The sequence below is a fragment of the Somniosus microcephalus genome, chromosome 14 (genome assembly GCF_052327205.1).
Source record: "Somniosus microcephalus isolate GS21.2 chromosome 14, FLI_Smic_1.0, whole genome shotgun sequence".
Lineage (NCBI taxonomy): Eukaryota > Metazoa > Chordata > Chondrichthyes > Squaliformes > Somniosidae > Somniosus > Somniosus microcephalus.
Window position 1 is genome coordinate 7,481,248 of NC_141000.1, and position 27,117 is coordinate 7,508,364.

General features: G+C 44.2%; 1 protein-coding gene across 3 annotated transcripts in view; it reads left to right on the plus strand.

Annotated features, from left to right (window-relative positions):
- tiam1a (TIAM Rac1 associated GEF 1a) overlaps positions 1-27,117 on the plus strand; it is a 358,747-nt gene that overhangs the window by 78,151 nt on the left and 253,479 nt on the right. For all 3 annotated transcript variants that reach the window (XM_086006197.1, XM_086006200.1, XM_086006198.1), the window contains exon 2: positions 25,802-25,971. The gene's annotated coding sequence lies outside the window, so the exon portion shown is untranslated. The remainder of the gene's footprint in view (positions 1-25,801; positions 25,972-27,117) is intronic.

A 27,117-nucleotide genomic window follows, 5' to 3' on the forward strand; every position in this document is an offset into this window, starting at 1 on the left:
GTGCTTTACACTTGCCTTTATTATTGTTAAGCCCACTTACATACTTTATCTAGTCTACTTAATAGTTCTGTGCTGCCTCTTCAGGTTCAAATGTCTCCTAGTTTGTTATTGTCTGTGAATTTGACCAGTTTGCATTAAACTTTTGAATCCCAACTTGAAGTGAATTAGAAATAGTTGAAATCCTAACACCAAACCCTGGGGAACTCAACCCACTCCCCATCATGGCATTGCTCCTACAAGTAGGGGAGTTATCCCCGGTGTCCTGGCCAATATTTATCCCTCAACCAACATAACAAAAACAGATTATCTGGTCATTATCACATTGTTGTTTGTAGGAGCTTGCTGTGTGCAAATTGGCTGCCGCGTTTCCCACATTACAACAGCGACTCCACTTCAAAAGTACTTAATTGGCTGTAAAGCGCTTTGAGATGTCCAGTGGTCGTGAAAGGCGCTATAGAAATGCAAGTCTTTCTTTACAAGTACCCACCACTTCCTGCTGTTTAGCTAATTTATTTACTATCCTCTAATTTTCTCTTGAATCCCAATCGCAATAAGCTTATGTAATAGCCTCTTGTGCAGAACTTTGTCAAAGGCTTACCGGCCCAGAAATTGGTGTCGGGGGCTTCCCGCGGGTGCAAGCTCCCGACCTACACTTACCTAGCGCGCTGACAGTTGAAGCCTGGCCCTACGTGGATTTCCTGTCAGTGGCCCGGTTCAGCTCCCGGCGCGCTGTGCGTGCGTGATCCAGCGGCGTAGTTAGTTCGATGAGCCGGCTGGGATAACGTGAGCACTGGGCAACCAATCGGAGGTTGCAAAACTGTCAAACTTATGAAAACTCCGGGTGCCCAAAACAGTACTTAAACTTCAAATAAAAGTTTAAAAAAATCCCACTAATTAAATGAACTATTAATAACTGTAAAAAACTAATTTAAACAATTATTCAAATTTTTGAAAAAAATAATGTTTTAATAAATCGGGTCTAAAAATACACTAACCTTACTGTAAAGTCTTAAAAAATAATAAACCTGTGGAAAAAAAAATTCTAACTTTAATTAATAGACCACTTACCTTTTAAAACTAAGTACTTACGTCTGCTTTTTTCTCGCGTAAAAACTGGAGGCCTTATCGCACGGGCAACCCTGTAAAAAAAAAGGAATTTCAGTGCGCACGCGCAGACTCCTGCACGCACGCGTTCGACCTCTGAACCCCTTGGTTCAGAGGATCGGAAATGCCGGTTTCCCGCGCATGCGCTGTGCATGCTGAAAACCGGCAATTCCATCGGTCCCACGCGTGAGTACACGGTGCTTACTCATGCGTTGGGACCCGAATTACTGGGCCACCATGTTGTAGAGCTTTCCACAGTCTACTTGGGATGTCACTTTCTCAAAAAAAAGTCAAGGTGATTGGCCAGGCAGGATCTTTCCCTTTGAATCTGTGTTGGCTGCTACTTACGAGGTTATCATACATCTAATCCTGATAATTGCATTACTTGACCCAGTATTGATGTAAGACTGCAGAAGCCTGGGTCTGTTTGTCACATTTTTTTGAAAATATGTACCACATAAGCCTGTTTCCAATCTAACAGGAGTTTCTCAATAGTTATCAACTCCCTTATAATGAACACCTAACAAATCTAATCTCTCATCTCTCTCTTGGTTCCCTAGGAAAAGTACCTTCCATCCTTCAAATTTATCTTTTCAGAGCTCTTTTAATACTTTAATTTAATTGTAGTTGAAGTTGTTAAACCTATTTGGATTATCATGGATTACTGGCATGTTAATCATGTCTTTGCTAGTAAATATTTGGAGGATGTAAACATTTTTTTGGGGGGCTCTGTGAGCATTCTCTATTCTCTGCCTTCCACTATGCTGAGAGAATTTCTTATTGTCAATGTTTAGTGTTTGTAGCTGTGCTCATTTCCAGATTCCTCTTTGCCCTTTTAACGTGTATCTGGATGTTGTCCGATTAGGCACATATGCAAAGATGGACAGAAAAAGACCAGCTGGTGCATTAAATCTGTCCCATTCAGCCATATTGCAACTTAGCAATACAGGTCCCAATACTCCCTACATACCAGCAGCAATGTAACCTCCTGGAAGAGGCAAAAAACAGATTAAATAAAACCCATAGGCCAATTCGTGGGGGAAAAAAAGAATTCTGGAAAATTCTTCTACGACCCCCAAAGGCGACCAAAAGCGAGTTCCAGGAGGCAACAATGACCACAAGGTACACTACCTAATATCCCACTTGCCTTCTGTAGACAGCAATATTGGCCTCCTCCAGGAACTTGTCCAGCTCCTGTTTGACTGTTTGCAGCAAATCTGCGTCCACTGAACAAGTCAGTAACCTACTCCAAAGATCAGTAATCCTCTGGGAAAAGAAAAACCTCCTGACATCATACCTAGTTCTATGCTTGCGCAGCTATATATCCTAATATCCTGTTTGCTCTCGCTATAGCCTCTCGGCACTGGTTGTGGACCTTTAGAGACTCATGCACTGTAACACCCAGGCCTCTTTACTTGTCAACAGGCTCTGATCCAGAGCCCAGCATGGTATACTCATGCTTGGCATTTACGCTGCCAACATACATCACACTGCATATTAAATGTCATCTCCCACAGGTGGGCCCATTCCCCCATTGCATCTAGATCAGATTACATCTAGATCTTCTCCTCGAGGGTTGTGACACCAGCATAGATCATCATTGGTATTGAGTAGAGGCAGCTTTGCTGTCCTCTGGCTCGTACTTTCACTGGTCTATGAATGCTTGATGAGGACCCTTGGTGTCAAAAATTGACAGGTTCCATTCTCCAGCACTGATCTCCCTCACTTTGACCACATGTGTAAGATCAATGGATCATCTGTTGTGCTGCACAGGGTGAGTTGGAAGATATTAAGTTTTATAATGATACAGTAGCTTCTTGCAAACATGACAGATTTCACCCTGGCTGGTGACTGAGTCTTGCAACACTTGGCAATTGTCACTCATTTTGGCAACCTACAGACCAAGATGATCCCAGGTTCAGTTCTCTGTCTGTGTTAAGTCAGGGTTGTACAGTTGACTGCAGGGACAAAAAAAAACCTGCCAAGACTCTGGCTTCTGATCACTGTGTAATGGCCATTGCTGAAAAGTGTGCATTGGCTGAGGATTGGACTGGACTCGGCTGTGATGTCCTCCACAGTTGGATGGCACGTCAACCCTTGTTGTCTGGGTTCACACATGAAAGCTAGTTACCTGGGCAAAGTACCAATGGACAGGTGGTGCTTGTGGAACTCTCCCTGAGCAAGAAGTCAGTGTATTCAGAAGAAAAAGGGGAGAAAATTAGAAAAATAAATATATAATTTGAAGTTCTTTTCCCATTCTGATGAAGGGTCACAGGCCTGAAACATTAACTCTGTTTCTCTCTCCACGGATGCTGCCTGGCCAGCATTTTCTGTTGTTATTTCAGATTTCCAGCATCCGCAGTATTTTGCTATTTGTATATAATTTGAAGTGTTCATTTCTGTCTTGATTGTTATAATTGTATAATATAGCAAACCCCATCCCCAGGCATACAGCCTTGACTGCATCGAGGGACTATATAGATGTCACTATGAAGATATGTTTTAGAAAGCAGCACCGAGGTAAGGTGCTGTCCTGACTGGCTAAGCAAAGCACTAACTGGGGAGTGAAGCAGCAGAACCTGGCAAAGGATTCCCATTTTGAGTTCTGCGATGCTATCGTGCTGCTGCTGCTGCTGCTTCTGGCCTCCAGTTCCCAGTTACTTCCCTAGCTCCCTCCTCACTCTCCTGTTTTCACCAACCATCATTATGCTCATGCATGCAGCTCTGATATTACCCGAACACCGTGTGGAAGTGTGGAAACCCGTGTCACTACAGTAATGGTATTAGTTGGCATTACTGCCACAAACCACACTTTGCAACTTGGTGCTGCTCCCAGCAGAGTTGTTCCAGCTCCTTGCGATACAATACAAGCAAAATTCCCTGCCCGTCGTCCGTCCCTGCTTCCTGATGGGTAATGCAGCTTGACTTACCTATTATCTATTTTCAACTCTACTCATCTTTTGAAATATTTCTGTACAATGTAAATAGGTTTTCAAATGTTTCAAATTAACTCGTGCTCCACAAAGTGTTTTATTTTTCAAAGACCAATATGAAAATTAAAATAAATGTAAATATCTCACAAAATATAGTAACATGGATTGTAAGCCTTGCAATGTGATGCAAAACTGCAGCCTCCAATATGCCCCTTCTTTTGTGTGCAAAAAGCTTGCTTACTTTTTGTTATAAATCTCATCAAGAAACTACTTCTAAAATAACGCTGGACGGCCAGCTGGTGGCGCCGTCCAAGGAGTATAAATACTCGGGCGTGGGCCCCAGCTTGCCAGGGACATTTTGTAAGACAAGGAGCTAGTGAAGTACAACTAGACCTCCATGTTCTGAAACAAGTTGATTTAAAGCCTTGCTTTATACTCAAACCAAGTGCGTAGTGAGTTTTATTACGTCAATTTAATCAACTTGATATCGACTCCACGCTTTGGGTGATTTCGGGAACAGCCAGCTACGACTCGAACCGTAGAAGGGAACTCAGACAAGTAATCGATCCATCATGGAGAAACTACTCCGCCCCGCCCGTCTCGACCTGGACCCGAATTCACTTACAGCTGCTAAGGTATGGAAACACTGGTATCGTACTTTCAGCAGCTTCCTCAGGGTGTGTGGTGAAAATGTTCCTGATAAATTAGAGATACTTGCGAATTATGTATCCCCTCATGTGTTTGATTATATCGAAGACTGTGTAGACTATGATGCTGCTATCCAAATATTACAGCAGCTATATGTCAAGTCCCCAAATGAAATTTTTGCTCGGCATCTACTGGCCACAACTCGACAACAACCTAGGGAATCACTTGACGAATTCCTTCAGAAACTTCACAGGCTCAGCAAGGATTGTAATCGTAAAGCTGTTACAGCTGAACAGTACCAGGAGGAGTTAATTCGTGATTCCTTTATTAATGGGATTGCGTCTCCCTTCATACGTCAGCGTCTGTTGGAGAATAAAACCCTCAAGTTACAGGCTGCCTATGACCAGGCATGTTCTCTGAACTTAGCAAAGAGGAATGCAGATACCTATCTTTCACCACGTGCACAGGCTGCTGCTATCACTTTTAGTGACTCCTTCGATGGGCCTCGGGCGGAAGCCCTCACGGATGACGACTCCAACCTGGCTGATGGCAACCCTACCCTAGAAACCTATACTGATGACGACCCCGCCCTAGCGGCATCTTGGCAATCCGGAAGGAAGTGTTTCTTCTGTGGAGGTGCATTCCATTATAGGAAATTTTGTCCTGCTCGTAACGCAACCTGCAATCATTGCAGCAAGAAAGGTCACTTTTCTAAGGTATGCCAGTCAAGAGCCACTGTTAGTAAGAAAGGCCACTTTTCTAAGGTATACCGGTCGAGAGCTCCTGTTAGTTTTGCAGCTACTATCTATAAAACTGCTCCTCCCCCAAGAGCCACTACTAAGGTTACAGCTGCAATCTATAAAACTGCTCCTCCCCCAAGAACCACTATTAAGGTTACAGCTGTCAAGGGTAAAACTGCCCCTCCTCCCATCACAGCTGTTTTTCCCCAAAGGCTGTCCCATGCAGCCACGAAGGTTTCGGTAAATGGACACATTTTGAGCGCACTAATCGACTCATGCAGCTCTGACAGCTTCATTAGTGAGCGGGCTGTCAGTAAGTTAAAACTGCGTATTTACCCCTCGGACAGGGAAATTGCAATGGCTCTGACGACACTGACCACCAATTCTTCCGGCTTTTGTCTTGTCGACCTTATCTTCAATGGCGGCACTTATTTCTCCACCCGGCTCGGGGTGCTCAAGAACCTATGCAGTGATGTGCTCCTGGGGCAGGATTTCCAGAAACAACACAAAAGACTCACTTTCGAGTTAGGAGGGTCAAAGCCAGAGCTTACTATTTCCAAAGTACCGTTTTGTGCGCTTTCGGCGGCTTCGCTCGACGAGCCCTCCTTGTTTGCCAATCTTTCCCCCCGATGTAAGCCCATAGTCACTAAATCACGACATTTCAGCCAAGATGATTGAGCCTTTATCGAGGCAGAAATCTCTTGCCTTCTAGCTGACGGTATCATTGAGCCATGTTCATCTTCCTGGCGGGCTCAAGTCGTCATTGTTAAAAATCCTCTGAAGCAACACAAGAAACGTCTTTGCATCGATTACTCGCAAACTATTAACCAGTATACCGACCTGGATGCCCACCCACTACCACGCATCGATGACATGGTCGATAACCTTGCCAACTACAAGGTATTTTCAACTTTTGATTTAAAGAGCGCATATCCTCAAGTACCGTTAAAGGACTCTGACAAAAAGTATACAGCCTTTGAGGCCAATGGTCGGCTTTACCAGTTTTGTCGCCTTCCATTTGGGGTCACCAATGGGGTGGCCGTCTTTCAACGGGCAATGGATAGCCTAGCCAAACAGGAGAACTTAACGGACACTTTTCCATATCTGGATAATATCACCATTGCTGGTCATGACCAGAAGGAGCATGATGCCAATCTCCAGAAATTTTTTGACGTTCTCCGTCGTCGCAACTTAACCTTAAATGAGTCCAAATCTGTGAAATCAGTACCATCAGTCAACATCCTTGGCTACTGGGTGGGCAATGGTGTCATCAAACCAGATCCGGAGCGACTTCGTCCGCTTCAGGAGCTCCCTCCCCCTACGAATCTCGGCTCTCTTCGTCGGGTACTCGGCATGTTCGCTTATTATGTGAAATGGATACCCCACTTCTCCGACAAGATCCAGCCCCTGCTTCACGCTAAGTCATTTCCATTGGAGGCAACGGCTATTTCAGCTTTCAACCTCCTCAAGCGACAACTAGAAAAAGCCACGCTTCGTTCCATTGATGAAAATCTTTCTTTCGTGGTCGAGTGCGATGCATCGAATGTGGCGATCTCTGCTACCTTGAATCAAGGTGGTCGACCCGTTGCATTTCTGTCCAGAACTTTGCAGGGTAGCGAGCTCCATTATCCTCCTGTCGAGAAGGAGGCTACGGCCATCATCGAAGCGGTACGTAAATGGAGTCATTTTCTCGCTCGTCACCATTTCACACTTATAACCGATCAACGCTCCGTGGCCTTTATGCTGGATAACCGGAAACGCACTAAGATCAAGAATAACAAAATACAACTCTGGAGGATGGAATTGGCTGCCTTTGGATACACCATACATTATCGACCCGGCAAAGAGAATGTGGCCCCGGATACCCTCACGCGGGCATTCTGCTCTTCTATGTCAACTTCGACTCTTGCGGATCTTCATACTGACTTATGCCATCCTGGCGTTACCCATATGTTGCACTTTGTGCGATCTAAATATCTCCCATTTTCTACGGAAGATGTGAAAAGAACATACTCCTCCTGTAAAATTTGTGCGGAGTTAAAACCGCAATTCTTCCGTCCATCGGACGGCTCGCTCATACACGCTATGCAGCCTATGCAGCGAATCAGCATTGACTTTAAAGGACCATTGCCTTCCTCAACGTGGAACACCTACTTACTGACTATGGTGGACGAATATTCACGCTTTCCCTTTGCTTTCCCCTGTCCCAATATGCTTACTTCCACAGTGATCAAATGCCTTGATCAAGTCTTTTCCCTTTGTGGTATGGCCAATTTCATCCACTCTGATCGGGGTCCCTCCTTCATGTCAAGCGAGCTCAAAAGTTATCTCTCCCAACGGGGAATCGCCACAAGTAAAACGACACCGTATGATCCCATTGGTAACGGACAGGTTGAGAGATACAACGCTATCATTTGGAACGCTGTTCGTCTTGTGCTGAGGTCACGCAATCTACCAGACCAGCAGTGGGAAACTATGCTCCCTGACGCGTTGCATTCCATCAGGTCTCTCCTTTCTACTTCTACCAATGTCACACCTCACGAGCGATTCTTCAGCTTCCAGCGTCGCTCCACCCATGGGACGTCTCTACCGTCATGGTTGGCAGCTCCTGGCCCCGTGCTGCTCCGAAGATTCGTTCGATCGTCGAAAACCGATCCTCTAGTCGATGAGGTAGAACTCACTGACGTCAACCCCATGTACGCACACGTGTGGTACCCTGATGGCCGGGAGTCCACCGTTTCGCTCCGGGACCTGGCTCCCTGTCCGGCCGGTTCCGCGGACCCAACTGATGGAGGGACCTGCGGGGATGATGCAGACACTCTGCGCTCCCCCGACGATGATGCCCTACCTGGGACATCGAGGGATCTGCCGGCTGCTCCGCCGGATCCGCTCGGGGAGCTGAGCGCTCCCCGTGGGATGGCCACCCCGGGCCAGGACGTCGGTCAATCCCCAGCTAACCAACGGGACGAAGCCAGTTCTGAGCCTGTGGCGACCCGCACCCAGAGTCACGATCTCCCCAGCCTCCCTTGGGTCGATCAGAGCAACACGGGCCCTGTCGATCCACCGGTACGGATCAAGCGGCCCAGGGACCAAGACACGGTCCGGGGAGACATACCTTCTGGCCATAAACAAAAATCCATAAGACTGCGGCTATTCGTGGTCCGCCTAATCCGTTAGGAGGAAGTCGTCGGACTTCCAAATCTTTTAGGCAGGAAGAATGTTATAAATCTCATCATCAAGAAACTACTTATGAAATAACGCTGGACGGCCAGCTGGTGGCGCCGTCCAAGGAGTATAAATACTCAGGCGTGGGCCCAGCTTGACCGAGGACATTTTGTAAGACAGGAACTAGTGAAGTACAACTAGACCTCCATGTTTTGAAACAAGTTGATTAAAGCCTTGCTTTATACTCAAACCAAGTGTGTAGTGAGTTTCATTACGTCACTATTTATTTAAATCTTGGCTCTCTTTTCACAATTCAATAGCTTAATAAAGACCCCCTGTATAATTTATTTTTGAGATTATTTGCCAAAATGTTTTTTTAAGATCCCCAGATAGAAAGTAGAAAATTGAAATGGGGAAACTTGGGATCAACAGAGGGAGGGACTTTAAAAAAAAAGTTCATGCATTGGATGGGTGTGCGGTGCCTTTTTGAAATTGTTGTCTAGTTGTTTGGCACAATTCCCAGTGCCAAATATGGGTTCTCTTAAAATATTATAGGCAGTGCCTTGGATGGACTTATGTGGAGTCAGTGCTAGAGATGTTTATGTATTCCAGTGGAATGTGCTTGGGGTTGTTTTTGGAATGAGCAGAAGATAGGATGGGTAAGTTTTTGTGAATAAGTAGTGATTTTTTTTTCAGGGCTGTTGAATAGTTGATGTATTTATAATCTAATAAATGTTATCTTTTGGGAGTATATACTGGGATAGGTGATAAACCAAGATGGGGGCTGAAAGCAGTTGACACTTCTTTGAGTGATTTAATTGGCTTTGTGGCAGTTGTTCATTGGTAGTGTTTTCCTAGCTGTTTGGTGTATGTCAGTCTGACTCAGTTGGTAGCACTCTCACCTCTGGATCATAATGTTGACGACAGGTTGACATTCCAGTACAATACTGCAGGAATGCTGCAATGTCAGAGATACTGTTTTTTTTTAGATGAAAGAAAGAAGTTGCATTTATATCGTGCCTATCACAACCTCAGGATGTCCCAAAGTGATGAGACTAAATCCGAACTATCCCGTGAATGTCAATGGATATCCGAGCCAATCAGCATGGTTCATTTAACAGATGGTGGTTTGCGATTTTTTTCTTTCCCCCAAACATTTGAGCCAATTAATCCAGAGATGTTTCATTTGTGATGATGTGTGATGTTGCAACATTTTCTCAAGTGTTATGGACATGCTAGGTACAATACTTTTATTTACAGACTGATTCTATACAATAGCTTCCTTTCTATTTCTACAAAGCTGAAACAAAATCAGTGCTTGCCATAGTTCACCACCTGTATCTTTGTACAACATGGGTCTTTTAAAAAACTTTTCTTTTGCAAATGTGTGCTCCAAGGTGAGGGACGTTTGTAATGTATGGTGGAGCATGGTGAATAAGAGAAGTACACCATATGTTATTTCTATTAACTTTTCTTCAGATTTCATAGAGATGACACATGCTAATTACTACAATTATTGTTCTTGTGAAAGTTTATTTCAAGACCATCATCAAAGCATAAAACACTCCAGATCCATACCACACACACATAATTAACATTCACACTACCTCCATTTGCCTTGAAACCAAGTCACAAAGAAATACAGTGTATTGTTAAACCGATTATTGAACCTAAATTATTTTTTTAACTGTTCTTGTGTCCCTCAGGTCTTCATAATGCATTTTGTTTATGAAATCATAAAATTTTATAGCACAGAAGGAGGCAATTTTGTCAATCGCAACTCTGCTGGTTCTCTGCCGGAGCCATCAACTCCGTCCCATTTCCCTGCCCTTGCCCCAGACCTTTTTAAATGTTTCTTTTTCAAATATTTATCCACTTCCTTTTAAAAGATGTTAAGCATTCTGCTTGCTTCGTTGTTTCTGATAGGGTATTCTATGTCCTAACAATATTCCAGTTTAGATGCTGAACATTAATTTGCTCTTGATTTGTTGCTTGAGTTATTAGGTCAGCCTACTTGTGGAATAGATTTAATTTACCAGAGCTTTTCACAATGTATCCTTTTACTTAAATTTAATGAATTGCCTAATGACATTAAGCTGACAGAAGTTTGATGTGAAGTGTTTAAAATAAAAATTCTAGATCAATGATGCAAAACTTGTTCAGTTTTTGGGGCTGGAATGCATTCATTTTGTTATACAGAGGCAGAGATGGGAAGCCCTCTCCCCATTTTGCTAAGTCCCTGATCTCTGCTGTGGGGAAGTGGTAAGTAATCTCCCACTGCAGCAGGGCCTCTTAAGGAAAATAAAGAGAAAGGGAATACAGTAAACTCTTGTTTAAACGGCACTTAATCATCCGGAATTCTTTAATAACTGGCAAAATTCAGGAGTAGGTTTTGAGGCTTCCGCCCCAGAAGGAATGGGGCAGTAGTGTCCCGAAAATGGTGGGGAATGACTTACCACTTGTTCCCGCTGCCGCTGTGGGCGCTGCAATCTTCCCCGCACAGTATCAGCTGGCCGTCCAGCCAAAGAGGAACCCAAAGGGAAGTTTTACTGTATATTTGTGGGGCCAGAATAAGCAGGTTCTGCTCCTTCAGCTTTTACAGAACCAGCTTGGGCCATTGCCACTCCATGTCCCAGCTCCCCTCCTGAGTTCGGAACACCCCCACAGAATTACCTTCTTCTGGTCTGAGGTCGGCCGATATATAAATTGCCTCGGTAGGTGTACCTCTCCGTTATCCAGAATTTTAAATCAACCGGCACCATCCCAGTCCCGTAGGTGCCGGATACGAAAGAGTTTACTGTACTTGGATTTTGTGCCAACAGTTCAAACAAAAAGTATTTAATGTTATACCACATCACGGTAAAGAAAGTCTTGGCATTTATATATCACTTTATCAAGTAATTCAGAAATATCACAAAGTGCTTCACATATACTTTTAGAGAAAGTGGCTCAATGAACGTGCTGCCATTTATGCAAAACAAGAGCTCTCAAACTGTCGAGCTGAATGACCAGTTACTCTGTTTTGGTTGCTGTTGATTAAGGGCGAAATCTTGACCAGGGTTCTGTGAGCACTTCTGCTCTAGCAATAGTGCTTTTGGGATGTTAAACAGAAGCTCTCTTTGCCTGTTCTGCTCATTCAGGCAGACATTAAAATGTCTCATTAGATGACCCCTCTGACAATGCAGTACTGCCCTGGATTGTAGATCTGGATATATGCTCAAGTTCTCAAATGGGGCTTGAACCCACAGCCTTCTTAGAAGGGTGAGTGCTGCAAACTGAGTCATCGTATTGGGAGTTTTCTGCTGCTGAGCCAGTCAGGAAGAAATGTCTGAAACTCTGCTGATCTCCCAATATAGTGACTAAGCTGTTGTGCTATGCAAACTTTAATAATGTGGCCCCATTTTTTTCTTCAAAAAAAGGAAAGACAGACTTGAATTTATGTAATACCTTTCCACATCCTAAGAACACCCGAACGTGCTTAATAGCCAATGAATTACTTTTGAAGAGTAGTCACTGTTACTTTGTGGGCAAACAGGGCAGCCAATTTACACAGTACGGTCCTACAAACAGCAATGATGAAAGATGGCACTCTGGCAATGCAACACTTCCTTAGTGCTGAACCGATGAATCATCCTAGATTATATACTCAAATCCCAAGTGATTGAAGTTTAAAAATTTATATGGACCAATTTCCTTTCTACATTCATGTACCTAGTTTTATGACATAAACTATATACTGTATTGTATAGTGTGTGTGTGTGAGAGAGAGAGAGAGATAGATCTTCCTGTGCCTCTAACTAATCCATTATGGCCTTCTAGCATGTATTTAACAATGTAGTTGTGAATCCTATCAGTCAGAAGTTCCTCAAAGGTACCTGTGTCACCATGGGATGTGCTTGGTCGCTTCTACATGATTTCTTTTGATTGCAAGGCTGAGATTGTAGACGTCTCAAATACCACACGGTAAAATCCTGCTTAAAACTTACTTTGTCTTGGGACAAGAACAAACTGGGCAGTGCAAGTTAGTCTTTCTTAATGGATACAAGCATTTCAGCTTGAGAGCATTGGCCTTGGAATGGCCTCAAAGGACGTTATTTGTTCTGTATAAATTAGCTGTCAGGCGGACCGTACACTACTTTTATTTAATAAAATAGCATAAATTCCTATAAGAACATAAGAACATAAGAAATAGGAGCAGGAGTAGGCCAATCGGCCCCTCGAGCCTGCTCCGCCATTCAATAAGATCATGACTGATCTGATCCTAACCGCCAATCCACTAACACAGAACCATCTCCTGAATCTAACAGAATTAGACACACGAAATAGGAGCAGGATCAGGCTACACGGCCCCTGGGCCCGCTCCGCTACCCACAGGGCCATGACCGATCCGAACCTAGACTCATGTCCAAATTCCTGCCCGCTCCCCGTAACCCTTAATTCCCTTTACTTCTAGGAAACTGTCTATTTCTGTTTTTAAATTTATGTAATGATGTAGCTTCTACAGCTTTTTGGGGCAGCATATTCCATGGACCTACCACCCTCTGAGTGAAGTAGTTCCTCCTCATCTCAGTTTTGAAAGAGCAGCCCCTTATTCTAAGACTATGCCCCCTAGTTCTAGTTTCACCCATCATCGGGAACATCTTCCCTGCATCCACCCGATCCAACCCCTTCACAATCTTATATGTTTCAATAAGATCGCCTCTCATTCTTCTGAACTCCAATGAGTAGAGTCCCAATCTACTCAACCTCTCCTCATATGTCCATCCCCTCATTCCCGGGATTAACCGAGTGAACCTTCTTTGTACTGACTCGAGAGCAAGTATGTCCTTTCTTAAGTATGGACACCAAAACTGTACGCAGTATTCCAGGTGCGGTCTCACCAATACCTTGTACAACTGAAGCAATACCTCCCTATTTTTATATTCTATCCCCCTAGCAATGAAAGCCAACATTCCATTGGCCTTCTTAATCACTTGCTGCACCTGCATACTAACCTTTTGAGTTTCGTGCACCAGGACCCCCAGATCCCTTTGTACTTCAGTACTTTCCAGTTTCTTGCCATTAAGATAATAACTTGCTCTACGATTTTTCCTGCCAAAGTGCATAACCTCACACTTTCCAGTATTGTATTCCATCTGCCAAATCTCTGCCCACTTACTTAGCCTGTCAATGTCCCCTTGAAGGTTTTTTATGTCCTCCTCACTCACTACTTTCCCCCCCATCTTAGTATCATCTGCAAACTTTGATATGTTACACTCGGTCCCCTCCTCCAAATCGTTAATATAGATTGTAAAGAGTTGGGGACCCAGCACTGACCCCTGCGGAACACCACTAGTTACTGATTGCCAGTCTGAGAATGAACCATTTATCCCAACTCTCTGCCTTCTGTTAGATAGCCAATCCTCTATCCATGCCAGAATATTACCCCCAATCCCGTGATTTTTTATCTTAAGCAATAATCTTTTGTGTGGCACCTTGTCAAATGCCTTTTGGAAGTCTAAATACACTACGTCCACTGGTTCCCCTTTATCCACCCTATATGTTACTTCCTCAAAGACCTCCAGCAAATTGGACTTTGTTTAGTTTGGACAGTACATGGCAAAATCATAAATACAAATTAAAGGGACAGTGGCAGCATGGATACAAAATTGACTAAGTGACAGAAAGCAGAGAGTAGTGGTGAATTGTTCTTTTCCAGACTGGAAGGAGGTATACAGTGGTGTTCCCCAGGGGTTGGAATTGGAACCACTGCTCTTTTTGATATCTATTAATGACCTGGACTTGGGTATATTAAGCATAATTTCAAACTTTGCAGGTGATAGGAAACTTGGAAATGTAGTAAACAGTGAAGAGAATAGTAACAGACTTCAGGGGGACATAGACACGATTGGTGAAATGGGAAGGCACATGGCAGATGAAATTTAACGCAGAGAAGTGTGAAATGATACATTTTGGTAGGAAGAATGAGGAGAGGCAATATAAACTAAAGGGTACAATTTTAAAGGGGGTGAATGAACAGAGAGACCTGGGGGTGAATGTACACAAATCTTTGAAGGTGGAAGGACAAGTTGAGGAGGCTGTTAAAAAATAGTATATGGGATCCTTGGCTTTATTAATCGAGGCACAGAGCACAAAAGCAAGGAAATTATGCTAAACCTTTCTAAAACAGTGGTTAGGCGTCAGCTGGAGTATTGTGTTCAATTCTGGGAATCATGCTTTAGGAAGGATGTCAAGGCCTTGGAGAGGGTGCAGCAGAGATTTACTAGAATGGTTCCAGGGATGAGGGACTTCAGTTATGTGGAGAGACTGGAGAAGCTGGGGTTGTTCTCCTTCGAGCAGAGAAGGTTAAGAGGAGATTTGATAGAGGCGTTCAAAATCACGAATGTTTTTGATTGAGTAAATAAGGAGAAATTGTTTCCAGTGGCAGAAGGGTCGGTAACCAGAGGACACAGATTTAAAGTGATTGGCAAAAGAACCAGAGGCGACATGAGGAAATATATATATATTTTTTTTACAGAGCGAGTTGTTGTGATCTGGAATGCACTGCCTGCAAGGGTGGTGGAAGCAGATTCAATAGTAACATTCAAAAGAGAATTGGATAAATACTTGAAGGGAAAAAAATTACATTTTCTCTCTCAAAGCTCTCATTCCCGAACTGGGAAGTTGCAGAAACTGATCAGTCAAATCATTTCAAATAAGCGGCCATGTGGATTTTTCAGCAGGCGGAAAGTATACTGTTGTAAGTGACATTCATAACATAGAAACTCATAAAAAACCAAATAATTCAAAATAAAATGCTTATTTTTGCTGAATTGTCTGTAATTTAAAAAAAAATTCCTGTCCGAGGTTGAGTCCTGAGGCTGAAACTGGAGTACTTGCATGGTTTTGAGTATGAAGTACTGGTTCACTTGCTCTACAAACTCCCTTCTGGGCTTGGCCTGCTCCAAGTCCTTCCCACCCTGAGTTCTTCTCCACTATGCTGTTGCTGTGTTTGTCTTCCTCACTGCACTTGCTAACTCTAGTTCCAATGCTGTGGCTGAACGATAGAGCAGACAAACAAAATAAATTCATGCCTGCTCACTCTCCTGTATACTCAGGCCGGTGTGTTTCTCACCTGAATGCTTCTCGGCTTGCCTGCTCGCTTTCTGGCACAGATTCTTGGATTGCCTGCTTGCTTGCCCGTTAGTCCTGATTGCTTCCAGGTTTAGACAGTTTCCTGACTACTTGGCCATGTGGTTCTTTGCCCATCTCCTAACTTGCACCAAGTCCCGTTCACCTGTGCTCGCTGGCCTACATTGGCTCCCAGTCCGGAGAGTGACAGTGTACAAGGAGTAAAAGAGAACAGCATGCGAAGAGGAGCATAAAACTGAATGAGAAATAAGAGAGAAGTAAAGGAGGAGAGAGACAGAAGTGCCATCGTCAACACCTTCACCGAAGCGTACGAGAAAATGGGCCTTACACTAAACATCTGTAAGACAAAGGTCCTCTACCAACCTGCCCCCGCCACACAGTACTGCCCCCCGATTATCAAAATCCACGACGAGGCCTTGGACAACGTGGACCACTTTCCATACCTCGGGAGCCTACTGTCAACAAGGACAGATGTCGATGACTAAGTCCAACATCGCCTTCAGTGTGCCAGTACATTCTTCGGTCGCCTGAGGAACACAGTGTTTGAAGACCAGGACCTCAAACCCGGCACTAAGCTCATGGTCTACAGAGCAGTAGTGATAACCGCCCACCTGTATGCTTCAGAGACATGGACCATGTACAGTGGGCACCTCAAAGCACTGGAGAGGTACCACCAACACTGCCTCCTCAAGATCCTGCAAATCCATTGGCAGGATAGGCGCACCAACGTCAGTGTTCTTGCTCAGACCAACATCCCCAGCATCGAAGCTCTGACCACGCTCGATCAGCTCCGATAGACGGGTCACATTGTCCGCATGCCCGATACGAGATTCTCAAAACAAGCGCTCTACTCTGAGCTCTGACACGGCAAGAGAGCCCCAGGTGGGCAGAGGAAACGTTTCAAGGACACCCTCAAAGCCTCCTTGAAAAAGTGTAACATCCCCACCGACACCTGGGAATCCCTGGCCCAAGACCGCACAAAGTGGAGGAGAAGCATCCGGGAAGGCGCCGAACACCTCGAGTCTTTTCGCCGGGAGCAAGCGGAAGCCGAGCGCAAACAGTGGAAGGAGCGCACCCCACCCACCCGCTCCTTCAACCACCGTCTGCCCCACCTGTGACAGAGACTGTAGGTCCCGCATTGGACTCATCAGTCACCTGAGAACTCATTTTTAGTGTGGAAGCAAGTCATCCTCGGTTCCCGAGGGACTGCCTAAGAAGAAGAAGATAGGAAATCGAGGGGAGTAGGAGAGATTCACAAATGAAGAAGAGAAACAAGTAAAGTGGGAGAGACTTCCCCACCGCCCTCCCCCCCGCCCCCCAGATATAACAGTATATTATCATTAGCTGGAGGAGCACAAGAGGCTGAGTTTGTTTGATTTGGGAGGCCCTAAAATATTTGAGTATTGCTGAATCTGATCATTTTTGGTGTTATTTACAGCCAGGGATAGTTGTAGTGAGCAAAGGCAAGCTTAAAATAACAAAATATGTTGCTTCAGAGCTTTCAGGATTTTGCTTCAACAAAATTAGGTGCGCCCGGCCCTGGCTCCTTCCAAGAGAAAGTTGGCTGCACTTTATTTGTGCTGGCACACACTCCATCCAAAACCATCTTCCCATCCTCTTAACCAAAAGCAAAATACTGCGGTTGCTGGAAATCTGAAATAAAAACAGAAAATGCTGGAAACACTCAGAAGTCAGGCAGCATCTGTGGCGAGAGAAACAGAGTTAACGTTTCAGGTCGATGACCCTTCATCAGAACTGGAAAAAGCTGGAGATGGAACAGGTTTTTAAGCAAGTGCAGGGGCTGGGAAAGGGGGGAGGGGAGGAAAGAACAAAAGGGAAGGTCTGTGATAGGATGGAAGGCAGGAGAGATTAAATGACAAAAGGGATGATGGTGCAAGGCAAGAGGAGATGGTCATGGGACAAGTTAAGAAACAAAAGATGGCTCTAGATGAAGTGTAAATGGCACTGGCTGAATGATCGACAGCTGCCATGTGAGAGAAAAAAATGAAAAAAAGGGGCAGAGGTTATGGTCTGAAATTGTTGAACTCGATGTTGAGTCCAGAAGGATGTAAAGTGCCTAATCGAAAGATAAGGTGCTGTTCCTCGAGCTTACTTTGAGCTTCATTGGAACAGTGTAAGAGGCCGAGGATGGAGAGGTCAGAGTGGGAGTGGAGCGGAGAATTAAAGGCGACCGGAAGCTCGGGGTCACCCTTACGGACTGAATGGAGGTGTTCTGCAAAGCGGTCACCCAATCTGCGCTTGGTCTCCCCAATGTAGCGGAGACCGCATCGTGAGCAGCGAATACAGTATACTAGATTGCAAGAAGTACAAGTAAATCACTGTTTCACCTGGAAGGGGAGTTTGGGGCCCTGGACAGTGGGAAGGGAGGAGGTAAAAGGGCAGCTGTTGTATCTCCTGCGCATCCTCTTAAGTTGTGCCTTACCTACTGCCCAGTGCTTCTATTTCTCACCATAGCTGGCAACTCTGTTGTGCTCCTGGCCCGTGCCTCTGTTCCCAAGGCAGGCCACTTCTGGATCTGGGTCAGTCTCCCCTTTTTACTGCTGCCAGCTCCATCACCTGCCCCCCCCCCCCGCCCACCCCTCAGTACTGCTAGATCCAAATGATGCTCCCAGGCCCCATTTCCCCTTTCAGTGATTGTAGAATCAAATTTCTTGGTGGTCTCTGCTTTCCTATTAATTCTCCCACAACACAATCCAATAACAATGCACCTCCCTCATACTTTAATGCCTCAGCTGCGCTCTACCCGCTAGCCCTCTCGACAGCTTCAATCCCTCCAGGTGCTTCACATTCCTATTCCCCCTCCAGTGCCCTCAGCTACTTCCCTGACTGCCCAGACCCTGACGCCTCCCTCCCAGTTCTCCTAGACCCTTATGTTGTTGGGAAAACTTTATTTCATTGAACCAAAAAATTGTTTTTGACTGCAGTTAACCATCATAAGGCAAACAAATTGTCATTTAAAAAAAAAGTACATAGTACCTGTATGCTGTGATTGTGTATAAAATGGGAAGGAGTGGTCCTAGAAGATGTAATGAGTCTGTTGATGTACAGCCACACCAATTAATCAATTTAAAATTGACACTGGACTAAGGCGTAAGAATGAGTTTGTGACTTTTGAGGGTTAACTGTAAGCTTCTGACTCCCGGGGAGAAATTCGGTTGGTTAGCGCCTCCCTGAGTGGGGTGCTAACTGAGCGCTAAGGGGTTAGTGACCGGGCACGACAAATGCAGCGACGCCCACGAACTTCAGTGTCGGCTGGTGCAAACTCTTATCGCCTGGGCCTCTCGCGCCTCACAGATCGTGACGTCATAAAGTGCGCAGCGCCCCGTTACTGCCCTGATGTGAAATTGCCTCCCCCCCCCCCCCCACCGCTGTGTCGCCGGGCGTGAACAACGGCAGGAAGAGGAGGCGTTGTCAACTGGGCCGGCCACTTGGGAGGGTGCTAATTAAAGGGAATGGTTTTCAGGTCGGCCAACCTTTATTATTTGCACCAGTCTGGTGCCTGCTCAAAGTTTTTGATGTTTCATTGCTGCGAGGTGTCCGAGCCCCTCCGCTTTGTGCGAGTGTTTGGGGCTGTAACGGCAGTCGCGCAGGTCGCCTGCCAACGCAGAACTGCCGACAAGTCGGTTGTGCACCATCATTGCCCCTTCCCTTTAAGCGAGGGACGCAGCCTCTGATGCTGTTAGCAATGCGTTCCAAGTTGTTCAGCGCTCTGCCGCTACCGCCCCGCTCTCGGACTTTAGCGCCCTAAGACAAGTGGTTAGCGCTTGGTTTAGCACTCCACATCCCTCTTGGAGCGCTAAAGCCGAATTTCCCGGCATCGGAGAGAATTATTAGCGCCTGGCGCTACTTTTTTCTACTTTTCAAAAGTGAGCGTCTCTAGCCCCCGGTATCCATTGTGCTTACTTGCCAATGCAAACATTAGGAGCAAGTGTGTATTCACAAGAATTATTCCTGGAAGCCATTAAAAGAAATAAGTTTTGTGGGGTCTGGGAGAGGATTTAACAGACTGGTTTTTTTCAATTCTGGGATCTGGCATTGAAACCAGCCCAGATTAATTAGATAAAAGTCACATCTCTCTGCAGACTGTAAAGGTCCTATGTGAATTGCATTTAATTTCAACCCAGTTTCTTATGGCTCCACTCGAAGTATAGGACAACTGCACTCGACATTTTTAAGTGACAGCTTAATTTGAGAGGAACATTTCTTTTCTCTTGTTTGTCTTTGATGGATCATGAAAATATTTTCTTTTGGTGTTGCTTTGGACTATGTAGTTGAAATGGTTCGTTGGAGAATTGAGACCTAATAATCTATTATGACAGCTTGGATTCCATATTAGATGAAGTGAGGTATCACAGGAAGGCCGTGAGATTTAATCATTAATTGCTCAAGTGAGCAGCCAGATGAAAGGATAAATTTTGATTAAATTGGCAACTATTACATCATGTCAGTCAAGAGAAGTAGGTGTGTGTAAGTTATGGTCTGTATTTGTAGCACCTGTGTTTGTGCATGTTGGAGTGGTGTGGGAAGAGTAGGCCTAATCTGCAGTTTTAAAGTTATTGACTTAATGGGGGAAAAATTCCGTTGGTTTGTGCCTCCCGTTAGCGCCTTAAGAGGGCGCTAATGAGGCGCAAAGCAACTAGCGCCCGGGCGCAACGATGTTTGCACCGCTCACGAAATTAACTAGACATTTTGCGGCAGCGCTAAACAGTACCGCCACGATCTCCTGCGCCGGCAGATCGTGACGTCAGTCGAGTGCGCAACGTCCCGGTAGTGCCCCGGACTGGATATTGAGTGGCGCCCCCCTGCCTTACCGCCTGCCGCTAGCAACGACAGGTTGAGGAGAGCGTTTTGTAGTCAGGAAGGGACTGGGGGAGCGCTATTTAAAGGCGACCACTTCCTGCCTTTTTTTGTTGGGAACATTTTTGCACCACGCATTCTGAGAGAGCGAGAGAGAGACTTCTGGAGAGATTCAACGCTGTGTGAAGGAGTTTCGGGTACTGAGCAGCACTTTGCAGGTTCATTTTGATTTGCCCTTCCTTGTATTGATTTAGAAGAGACTGTGGGGGCTGCACTCTGAGCTCTTTCCCTGGGTCTCTCCATTGTTCTTTCCAGCAGATTTGATGTACAGGTCTCTCCAGGCCGAGATTCAAGGCTGCAATGAGCAGGATGTGGATGGAGAGCAAGATCCACCCTCCCATTTAAGAACTGGCTGGCGCCAGTGTGTCTGTGTTCCATTGCTGACTGACATCACATGAGCTTCGCCAGCGCTCTGAGGTAGCGCCTCGCTCCTTGGCCTTTGCGCCTTAAGACAGGTGTGTAGTGCCTGATTTAGCGCTCCAATCACCTCCAGGGGCGATAAAAGCCAAGTTTGCAGTTGGAGGCGATAATTAGCGCCAGGTGCTAATCTTTGCGCCCGGCCGATAATCACGCCCCAAACGGGGCGATACTGAATTTTTCCCCCTTAGTCTTTAACTCTTTAATAGTCTGTGGTGACCAAAGTGAACAAGGGTGCAGTACCAGAAAAAAACTTTAGAATCTTCCACACGCCGTAAGAATTGAGCCAAACTTGATCAATTTTGAGAAACCATGGGATCTATTGATTGGCATTGGGCGCAACCGTGTAATTTATCGTGCATAAAAATTGTATTGTGTACAAGATGGGCAGTCCTGCACATAGTCTGCTACTTCATATCATGTAAAGCTCCAGAACATGCATAGTAGCACTGGTTTGTTTTTCCCCAGAAGTTTGGGTCTCTTCTCCAAGTGTTGATTTTTTTTCTTGGGAAATGTGACCACTTCTTTAATCGTATTGCAATTTGCACATCAGATTAAATATTCCGTCACAATTTTTGCATGTATAATTATTTAATTTCGCTGGCACAATTTGTGTGTGTGTGTGTGTGTGTGTGTTTTCTCTCTCCAAATTTCTGTTTTATGACTACTGTCTGTTACTTGATCTGCTACTGGTTTTAAAACCCAAGTATGTTATCCATCTTTCTATCCCCTTATCAATTTACCTCAGTTCTCTTAAGCAGCTCTCACACTTGTTGCTCTTCCCAGCATGATGAATTGGGGCTGCATAGCTGATCCATCACAGCTCCACCACACACCGGCTTGCACCTCCAGCTGCCAGACCCAGATGGGCCAGTTTTAGAAGACTATTCTCTTTTGTATATTTTGACTATTTTTAGATTGCAGCAATTGATTCGGAAGCTCCACTGAGATCAGCACAATGGAGACGGCCAGCTGGATCACTGGAGATGAGCATGTGCTGCCTTTAGAATTCACCTGTGTAGTTGGGAGGAGGAATGTGGTAATTCACTCAAAGAATAGCCTTTTAAAGTGTTGCAATTTTGTTACTGGAGTTACGGGCAGGTGCAAATGGAAACTCTGAGATGGCGGATCAGCTGTTGTGCCAGCTGATCTTGCCAAGAATTAGCGCTGGCTCCTCCTTTTGGATGAAGTGATTTGTAATATTTTATGCAATTTTTCATTTGCAAAATAAAAGCAACTTACCTGTCCTAATCAAATCCTAAGATTTATCCGCAACTGTGCTATGATTTTCAGGTAAATTTCCTATGAATTAGATCACTCTTAAACACTACAAAGGCGATTACAGGCTCAACATTCGGCCAGATCAAAAGTTCTCTAAGGCTGCAATAAAGAAAGTAAATGGCGGACAATAAAACAACAGCAGGCAGAGAAAAAAAACAAAGAGTGCAATGAACAGAAAGAAGGGGAGGGGATTGAGGTACTCAGTTGAATTTAAACATCAAGTACAGTGAATGCTGTTTCTCTTTCCCCCCTCCGCCCGCCCCCCCCCCCAAACCACTTGCTACGTCAGTTGACCCATGCAAGTATATTATACTGGCTACATCTAAAGTATCAAGTGCCCTGCATATTGGTATGGAGTGCTTGTGTCAAACACAATTTGTAAATTGGAATGAAAAAGGCAAAAGAAAGATTTAGTTCTAGTTCCAAATATATCTGACTGCTCTCAGCTGGGATTTACTGAAGTCTTGCTAGCACCAGTTGGAGCTGAATATCATGAAAGCTAAATATAGGGCACAGCTGACCCATCCCATGAAGAGTTCATAGCACAAAACTAGACGAACAGGACCTCGCCCAGTTGGGAGGTGCCAAGCAAGAAGATTAGAGCCACGCCTAAATGAGTGTACTGATGACACCTTGGCTAAGGCTGGTACAGAATGCTGTCTTAATATAGCATAAAGTCAAAACTGCTTAGCCTCAGTAAATTACCTTCTTTGGCACTGGCTCTTGACGGACTGCAATCTATGGATGTGTTGTTCAGTAATCCTGCTCTTTTAGCATCAGAGGCCCTGTTGGAATCCAAAATGGTTAGAATATGCCATTCGTTCCTTCAGATAAAACTTGTTTTCTAGACTTCGATGAGGTATGGAAGATTCTGAATGAAGAAGAAAGACTATCTGTCTTGCAGAGTCATCTTCATTCTTTGATAGGTACACATAAGAACATAAAAAATAGGAGCATGAGTAGGCCAATCGGCCCCTCGAGCCTGCTCCGCCATTCAATAAGATCATGGCTGATCTGATCCTAACCGCCAATCCACTATCACAGAACCATCTTCTGAATCTAACAGAATTAGACACACGAAATAGGAGCAGGATCAGGCTACACGGCCCCTGGGCCCGCTCCGCTACCCACAGGGTCATGACCGATCCGAACCTAGACTCATGTCCAAATTCCTGCCCGCTGCCCGTAACCCTTAATTCCCTTTCTAGGAAACTGTCTATTTCTGTTTTAAATTTAGGTAATGATGTAGCTTCTACAGCTTTTTGGGGCAGCATATTCCATGGACCTACCACCCTCTGAGTGAAGTAGTTCCTCCTCATCTCAGTTTTGAAAGAGCAGCCCCTTATTCTAAGACTATGCCCCCTAGTTCTAGTTTCACCCATCATCGGGAACATCCTCCCCGCATCCACCCGATCCAACCCCTTCACAATCTTATATGTTTCAATAAGATCGCCTCTCATTCTCCTGAACTCCAATTAGTAGAGTCCCAATCTACTCAACCTCTCCTCATATGTCCATCCCCTCATCCCCGGGATTAACCGAGTGAACCTTCTTTGTACTGACTCGAGAGCAAGTATGTCTTTTCTTAAGTATGGACACCAAAACTGTATGCAGTATTCCAGGTGCGGTCTCACCAATACCTTGTACAAATGAAGCAATACCTCCCTATTTTTATATTCTATCCCCCTAGCAATGAAAGCCAACATTCCATTGGCCTTCTTAATCACTTGCTGCACCTGCATACTAACCTTTTGAGTTTCGTGCACCAGGACCCCCAGATCCCTTTGTACTTCAGTACTTTCCAGTTTCTTGCCATTAAGATAATAACTTGCTCTACGATTTTTCCTGCCAAAGTGCATAACCTCACACTTTCCAGTATTGTATTCCATCTGCCAAATCTCTGCCCACTTACGTAAACCTGCAAGGGGACATAGACAGGCTTTTATGTCCTCCTCACTCACTACTTTCCCTCCCATCTTAGTATCATCTGCAAACTTTGATATGTTACACTCGGTCCCCTCCTCCAAATCGTTAATATAGATTGTAAAGAGTTGGGGACCCAGCACTGACCCCTGCGGAACACCACTAGTTACTGATTGCCAGTCTGAGAATGAACCATTTATCCCAACTCTCTGCCTTCTGTTAGATAGCCAATCCTCTATCCATGCCAGAATATTACCCCCAATCCCGTGATTTTTTATCTTAATCAATAATCCTTTGTGTGGCACCTTGTCAAATGCCTTTTGGAAGTCTAAATACACTACGTCCACTGGTTCCCCTTTATCCACCCTATATGTTACTTCCTCAAAGAACTCCAGCAAATTTGTCAAACATGACTTCCCCTTCATAAAACCATGCTGACTTTGTCCTATTAAATTATGATTATCCAAATGTCCTGTTACTGTTTCCTTAATAATGGACTCCAAAATTTTACCTATCACGGATGTTAGGCTAACTGGTCTATAGTTTCCAGCCTTCTGTCTACTGCCCTTTTTAAATAAGGGTGTTACATTAGCAGTTTTCCAGTCTGCTGGGACCTTTGCTGAGTCCAGGGAGTTTTGGAAAATTATTACTAATGCATCCACAATCCCTACCGCCACTTCCCTCAAGACCCTAGGATGTAAGCCATCAGGTCCAGGTGATTTATCCGCCTTGAGTCCCATTATTTTACCGAGTACCACTTCCTTAGTGATTTTGATCGTGTTTAGCTCCTCCTCCCCTATAGCCCTACACACCTATCCAACCATCCCCTCAGTCCCTGCAGGATTGGTTTTCCTTGGGTCATTATGGCTACCTTCTAGACTTGTGTTCAGCTTCAAGTCAAAACAAGCCAGTGCTGCGGCACAGGTCCTGGGACTTCATAGATCATGGAAGTAGAAAACGAAGTGCAAAACTGCCCATTTGACATCATGTCATAATTTTATATGCATGTTAAATTACCTGGTTTCCAAGGTATTCAAGTAAGATAGACTTAACTTCTGTAGTATGTAGAGGGTAGAACTCTTTTGAAGAAAGATAACTGTCTTGTTTTGCACACTTTGTACAAAACTAATAAATTGCAGGACAACGGAGTATTACAGTTTAAACTCTTTTAATGAAGCATCAGGTCTGTAAGCTTTCTCAATCAGTACAGCACCGTGTGGACAAGATGGAGTCAGGGCCCCTACTGGGTCTTCTAAACAATAGCAGTCCTTACAGATGCCAACGACAATTCAGCATGTGATCACATGTGAATATAATAGGTATTCCTTACAGATGCCTGCGGGCCAATGATAAATCAATATGCAAATGTTACAATAACCCTGCAAAGTAGATATTTATTTTTTGTGTGTTGCAAATAAAAGCACTGTAGATATGCTGAATGGAAATGTTGGTTCAATTGATGTTTGCAGCTTAACTTCCTTTATGGGTAGAATTGGTCAATCATGTTGTTTTGCTACTGTAAATTCAATATAGTACACTGTGACTGTGTTTTCAAATTGTTTTTAAATTATTCATTTGTAGGCCACTTGCTGCAATTCAACAATGGAAGCCAAATGCTAAAGGAGACCTGGAGTAATCAGTGTTGAAAGGTACAGCAGTGCTAGTAACTGTTTGCTATGATGACCACATCTGCTGTGCACTCCACCTGAATATTACAGGTGAAGTGTTTGATTTCAACATCAATCTGCAAGGTATGGTTTTTTTAATCTTGGCATTTTATATTTCTCTTTATTTGCAGTTCCAAGTTTTGAGGTTAGAAGTGTTGATACGAATTTCAATGTGCTGCGCACAATTTTTCAAAAGGCAAAAGTGAAGACCCACAAAAGTTGCAAATTCAAAAGCTGAAAGTTTGTAAAAAGAAGTCACAGAAATAGTTTACCTATTTGTGGTTTAATCTGTAATTTTGCAACAATAGGTCTTGTTATGGAGAATGTAATCGTACTCTGAAATGACCTCCAAATACTGTATTGCAAATTCACAGTGGACAATACTACAAAGTGTATTTAATATGTAGGAAGCTTTTTTAAAAGCAGTATTTTCAAGTAATAACTACATTGAACTTTCAATATAAATTATCAAAGCATAGTGGAAGTAATCATTATGTAACCATATTTTAACAGAAAAAACGACAGTGAGCACAATTATCTGTGCTGATTCACTCTAATCTGTATTTAATTTTTACGTGGTAAAATCTCCTATTTGAGCTACTTAAGTTTCTAATCTTGTACCGTTAACAGTGAAAATCACTATGTTCATGACAGTAACTTACAACCTCAAGTGCTTAAAATCTGCTTTTTTTTAACCATATGTCTTGAACACCAAATCAAACCAAACAAGTGATCTTCAGTTGGATGCAGGGTTCCCTTGGTTAATGGGCATTCAGAAAGCCATCCTTTGTCTGTTTTGAATCACTACTATAAGCACATTGTACTGAGGTAACTGTTTTTGACAAAGTGGCTACTTTCATTGAAACAAAAACAAAATATGTAGCTGCTGGAAATCTGAAGCAAAAACAGAAAATGCTGGAAATGTTCAGCAAGTCAGGCACAGCATCGGTGGAAAAGTGAAGATAACGGCCGGAAATTTCCTGCAACAATGATATTGGCGACAAATGCCTTAAGTTAGACCATTGTGCGCCGCGATACTCCAGTGGCGAACCTACTCTAAAATTTACTAAGAATCTGATTTGAATGCACCACAGTGAGGATAGTGGCAATTCAGGGAGCTCAGAAGTGGTGCCACCACTCAGAACTATTCTTTTACTCACTAATTCTCTCATTATGGTGGCAGGTTCTATGTTGAATTTAGTCACAAAGAAGGAGGAAGATTATACTAAA